The following is a 6,151-nucleotide window of genomic DNA, read 5'->3' as shown; positions in this document are numbered from 1 at the left end:
CCGGAACCTATTTCAGTCCAAGTCAAGCACTGGTTAGACTAGCTGACCAACGACATTTGGCAACTATTTCCAGAAAGCCACTACAATGGCATGTTATGTACATAATTATTATCTCTTCGTCAATTGTACTATTTCACTGTTAATGAAAGAGAAACCTGAGAGCATTACGGATTGTAGTTTTTCATTATATTACAATCACATTAAAAAGGGATATTTTACTCCAGGAAAACGTGTTTTGCTAATTTGTCTGCTGTTAATACGTTCCAAACAATTGTGCATGTCAGCGGTAACATTTTCAAGACAGAACACTTTCTGTAAAATGTAACAGTGGGATCTATCCAACGAATATGAATATGATGATCCAGTTGGGAGTACCTAGACTGTCACTCACTGTGCCTCATAATGCATCAACAATGGACATGTCAGTTTAAAGTTTATGCAAAAGATACAAGTAACTGAGCAATAAAAAGAGTTAGAATAATAAAGATTTTATTGTGTAAAGAAGCATACATGATATTATTGATTTTATTTTAATCAAATCTGTTAAGTAAAACACATGATTTAAATGTACAGAATCTTCCAAAGTAGAATACTGTGTGTGTGTGTGTGTGTGTGTGTGTGTGTGTGTGTGTGAGAGAAACAGAGAGCTTAACCTGTCTGGCCTCGTGTTTGCGGCACCACGCTCACTCATTCTGGCTGTACTTACTGTCCCTGGCTAAGTGGCATGTCCTTTAGCCGTCTCTCAACCACTCTGGTTCTCCTCCTCATGCTCACAGCCCTCACCCCTCTCCTCAAGAGACATTCAAAGAGATGGGACAAAGTTACACACAGCAAATCAGTCATAACAATACAGCCAGTTGGCCAGTTGAGCTTAGTAGGTATACATTAGGCTGTGTCCCCAATGGGACCCTATTCCATTTATAGTAACCTCATCCCAAGGCTATTGCGCACATCACATATGAGCCTTGGATATCAACGATGCAAAGTGGGCCTAGTGTGAATGATCATACATTTCTATGGGAGTGACTTATTGAGTAAAGTATTTGTCATGATTTAACTTTAGCGAATCACATGACCACGAGGCGTTGCTCCAAATGGAGGCATGACCTGGACAGGAACTTGTGTGCTAGCAAAAACACAACTTCCAGCTCGCTAATTAGCGAAGAACATAGCTAGCTAGCCAGCCAGCCAATGGCTTCACAGAGAAGAAAGCCTACATCATTAAAATCTGGTCGATGTGTGTCGCGTGGTGGGGACTATCCCAATAAGAGTTCATCTCTTTATTGCCAAGACATCAGACCGTTACAACCAAAGATTGTCTATTATATTGACAAGATAGTAGATATACCACTCCAACAATGGAAATACATGGAAGGCAGGGGGGAGGAAGCGAGATCAGGTGGGATCATTCTAGCCAATGAAAAAGGAGTTAAGTGTGTGAACAGGCCATAGAGCTAGATAGAGGACTCATCTTTGTAGCTGTGCCATTATAGCGCCATTGAGGCAATCTTCTTTATTGGCTCAGAAGATGCCCCACCCATGGTGGAATTGTGGAAGCCCTCAATGGCAGTGTCCATGTTAAAACGGTGAGGGCAGTGTCCATGTTAAAATGGGTTATGTCCATGATGACTCCACTAGCTCTATGACAACAGGCACTATTCCGATATAAAGTTTATTTTTTTCAAAGTTGCCGAAATGCCATTCTTAACAACCTAACCATTACTAGACTTATATTAGATCAAATAAGCCTCACGTAGCAAATTAGCAATAAAAAAAATGTTGACCAAATTCGACACTCATTTACCTCCATTCAAAAATTACTCAATTTCTGGGCTTATTTTTCGTGGAGAGATTTTGGGAGGATTAAAACCTTTCGCTTCGCCTCTTCCTCTCTGATACGACAGAGGTGCACAAGACACATGGGAGAAGCTGTAGTGGGAGATGATTGGTTGGTAGATTTAGCCAATGCCTATCACGCCGGGAGTTTCACGTCTTTCTTATTGGCTAACGAAGGCCTAGTTTGACGTATTGGTCCACTAGACCTTCCATGCATTTGGGCAGAAGTGTCTGGGAACGAGATTACCTATATAGTGCACTACTTTTGGCCAGGGTGCCATTCGGGAAGTAGCCTTAGTCAATCATACCACCACCCTGACAATAACATTGTGGTTCTTCTCAAATAAGACACATTGCACCACTAGAGGGTACTTGAATAACAACGTACAGTATCTTGACTAAAATCGTTTCACAAACCTGTGGAAACGATCAATAAAATTACTTTCCTCAACTAAATTATGGCCAACACAAGGCCAGTCATACATGGGAGATTTCCCAGACACAGATTATGCCTAATCCTGGACTCACAAGCATTTTCAATAGAGATTCTCGCTTGAGCTAGAATTTTAGACCATGATTACGATTAATCTGTGTCAGAGAAACTTCCCCGTATTTAGTACTTCTTTGGCGGTGTTAAACGTTTTATTACCGTGGTTAGTGGACATTGAGGAGATATCAGTCCTTGTTGTCTTGTCATTCACGCCAGCTGTTTCCCACTCCTTACACAGGTCACCATATCAGTCATCCAGGTTACTGTTAACAGGAGAAAGGAAAGATGGACAGAAAAGAGGTATTAGAACAGAGTAAGGTGAGGGAAAATCAATAATGCACCTAAAATAGAACAATTCACTATAAATTAAGCTAACCATTATCATAGTAAGGGCAAATGCTCAGATCAGAGCTGGACATCCCTTTACAGTTGCTACCGACTATTGTTTCGACCATGGTAGTTTAACGCTGCAAGTCATGTTTTTTTAAGTAATGTTGCTCTCATGGAATGCCCTTCCTTGAGCACTACACAGATAAAGGACTAAATGAAAGGGCTATTTGAAGATGAAAATGTTAGAGGGATGTATTTAATTTAGTTAAAAAGGTTAAATAAAATATACAAAATGTTGTTTTTTTTGGTCAACATTTTTGTTCTTTGATGGTATGCACACTTAGTGTGGCTGTGACATTCAAATATACATTTCTTTACTCCATGTTTACTCTATCGTTTTCCATTCAACATTAGTAACATCACTATTTTGTCGGATATTATCCTGTACCTATATTTGTCGTATATCTTTCATCTTTGTGCGTCAATCCCTTTCCTGAATGTGCCAGCACCTGGGCCGCGTTCAGTTGCAAAACGTTCTTGAACGTTGCAGATAGAAATTCAATGAATATGGCCGACTTGATTCTTTAATCTACATGTCGGAGTGTTGCCATGTCTGTCCATCATAGCAAATTTCTATCTGAACGTTACAAAACGTTGCGTCCTGCTGAACACGCCCCTGACCTGCACAGTTCGAAAACGCGCACATGAAAAGCATGTTTTATGCAAGGTTCTGCGCACTTATTGTCAACAACTTAAAACATTCGTCAATAGCTTAAAATTACAATGCGGGGCTCTAACGATGAGCGGGGAAACGTCCCATGCTCTCGTCAGATAAGGAGGCACTTATGAATAGGCAATAAACAGTAAGCTACACGTAAACCAAGACCGTGCGATGCAAAGTAACACCCGCGGTGTGCTTTTTATTGCACTTTACATTTAAAACACTGCTGCGTGTCTCAAATTGCTCAGATGTTATCCGACCGTTCTTCCGATTAGCATATGTTCTTACTGCGAGACAAATGCCTATGAGAACCTTTACTGACATCTAGCGCTCGAGTACTGAACATTGCCCACGTTTGTATGTATACAACATACACATCTACAGTATGTCTAATATTACCCTACACTAAAGTTATAATTACCATTTCATATAGGCCTACGTGATCCCGATTATTGCTTATAGCAAAACGGAGAAAAACGTTTTCACATAGCGGTCAGGGACGATACACTGGGATACATTTTGCAATATGTAAAATGATCACATATAGTTTTTTTTCTTCTTATGTGTAGCTCCCCTTACTGAAAAATCCACAAAATTATACAATGATCCTGTCTATTTTCAATTAACTTAAAAAAAACCTTCAATTACATTTAAAAAAAAACAGTCTTCATTACATATTATTCAGTGGTGTAAAGTACTTAAGTAGTATTTTGGGGTATCTGTACTTTCCTACTTATATTTTTGACAACTTAAAATAATGTACTTTTTATTCTCTACATTTCCCTGACACCAGAAGTACTCATTACATTTTGAATGCTTAGCAGAACAGGAAAATTGTCAAATTCACGCATTTATCAAGAGAACATCCCTGGTCATCCCTACTGCCTCGGATCTGGCGGACTCACTAGACACACATGCGTCATTTGTAAATTGTTTGAGTGATCGAGTGTGGCCCGGGCTATTCGTAAATAAAAACAAACAAATTATGGTGCTGTCTGGTTTGCTTAATATAAAGACATTTGAAATGATTTATACTTTCACTTTTGATAAAATATATTATTTTAGCAATTAGCTACTTTTGACACAAGTATATTTAAAACCAAATACTTTGACTTTTACTCAAGTAAGAATTTTACTGGGTGGATCACTTTACTTTGAGTCATTTTCAAAAAAAAAAAAGTCTTTACTTTTACTGAAGTATGACAATTGAGTACTTTTTACACCACAGATTATTCCTGCATTATTTATTCAAAGCCTACTCAGACATATTAGCTCTGACATTTCAGTGTTTGGTTTATTTTGGTATTCTAAAGAATCATGTCATAGATAATGTATTCTATTGAAGTCATGGACAAGGCCAGAATTTAAACCAGCACTGCAGAACTGGCTGCAAGTAATTTAAATTACAAAACTGATCAAAGCTCAGCTTTTTAGTAAAGCATAAGAGCACTGCAACATTACCGAGGATCTGCAACTCATAAAGCCTGTCAGAGTAGTGGTGCTAATCTAGGATCAGTTTCCCCAGGTCCATTCTTGTGATCCAAACTGATTTTAAGCACTCCTCCTCCCCCAGGCCTATAAGTACTATTTTCAAGGAAGCATAGTGATGCAGGCCATGGTTGATGGCCATTCTCTAACAGTGAGCACAGGCAGCGAAAACTTAAACCGAAAGCAGGGCATTGTCTAGTCCTGTTTAGGTAACCTTAAGGTCCTTCACTAACCATTCATTATTTAACATAAGTTACTGTTCACAAACATCTAGGAACAGCAGATCCAGCTGTTTTTGGGTGTACTTTTAGTTTCTAAATTGATTGACAGACCAATTCTATCTGGGTCCTTATGTATCAAGTGTCTCAGAGTAGGAGTACTGATCTGGGATCAGGTCAACTGTCCATAAAATCTTTCTTTATTGTGATCAAAAATGGCAAAACCTATCCTAAATCCACACTCCTACTCTGAGATGCTTTATGAATAAGGCCCCTGATCTAAAAGCCAATCATGTATTAACATTCTGTATCACTTGTTTTACATTGCCCTCCGTAATCAGCATTTTTTCCTTCTTTCGGCTCTATACTCCAAAAGTTTGGATTGGAAATCAAACAATGACTATGAGGTTAAAGTGCATACTGTCAGCTTAAGTTTGAGGTTTCATCCCTGTCGGGTGAACCGTTTAGAAATGACAGCACTTTTCGTACATTGTCCCCCCTCCATTTTAGGGGACCAAAAGTATTTGGACAAATTCACCTATGCGTATTAAAAGTAGTCAAGTTCAGTATTTGGCCCCATATTCCTAGCAAACAATGATTACGACAAACTGGACTCAAATTGTTGGATGATATTTGTGCGTCTAACTATCCAGAATCATGGTAGCATCCACAATGTAGAAGTGTTTAGAAACATTCTATTGTTATTTACCATTAATTTCTATTAGGCAGAAAATAATCTGAAACAGCCATAACAATAATCTAATGCATCCAACAAGTTTGTAGGGTCACACATTTGATGTAATCATTGTGTAATTGGAATATGAGACCAAATACTAAAATTGACTACTTTAACACATGAATTTGTCCCAATACTTTTGGTCCCCTAAAATGGGAGGGGACTAGGTACAAAAAGTGCTGTAATTTCTAAATGGTTCATCTGATATGGATACAGGTAACGTCAAATTAAAGCTGACAGGCTACACTTTAACCTCAGTCGTTGTATACTTTCAAACACAAAAGTGCTGGAGAACAGAGCCAAAAGTAGAACAAATTATTCACTGTCCCAAT

The 6,151-nt window shown here is 38.6% G+C and overlaps 1 protein-coding gene across 3 annotated transcripts in view; it reads right to left on the bottom strand.

Annotated features, from left to right (window-relative positions):
* Window positions 1–88: 88 nt before the first annotated feature.
* Window positions 89–6,151, bottom strand: part of rprd2a (regulation of nuclear pre-mRNA domain containing 2a) — a 40,370-nt gene continuing 34,307 nt past the window's right edge. Inside the window, exons 11-12 of one of the 3 annotated variants that reach the window (XR_014380404.1) lie at window positions 2,486–2,589; window positions 384–790 (exon numbers count right to left, since the gene is read on the bottom strand). The gene's annotated coding sequence lies outside the window, so the exon portion shown is untranslated. Of the gene's footprint in view, window positions 2,590–6,151 lie in introns of all 3 variants that reach the window. The other 2 variants (XR_014380403.1, XR_014380402.1) reach the window with 2 other exon arrangements.

The sequence above is a fragment of the Salmo salar genome, chromosome 14, assembly GCF_965601325.2.
Source record: "Salmo salar chromosome 14, fSalSal1, whole genome shotgun sequence".
NCBI classification, from domain to species: domain Eukaryota; kingdom Metazoa; phylum Chordata; class Actinopteri; order Salmoniformes; family Salmonidae; genus Salmo; species Salmo salar.
Note: the sequence above shows the minus strand (reverse complement) of the source record. Positions and strands in the feature narration are given on the sequence as shown.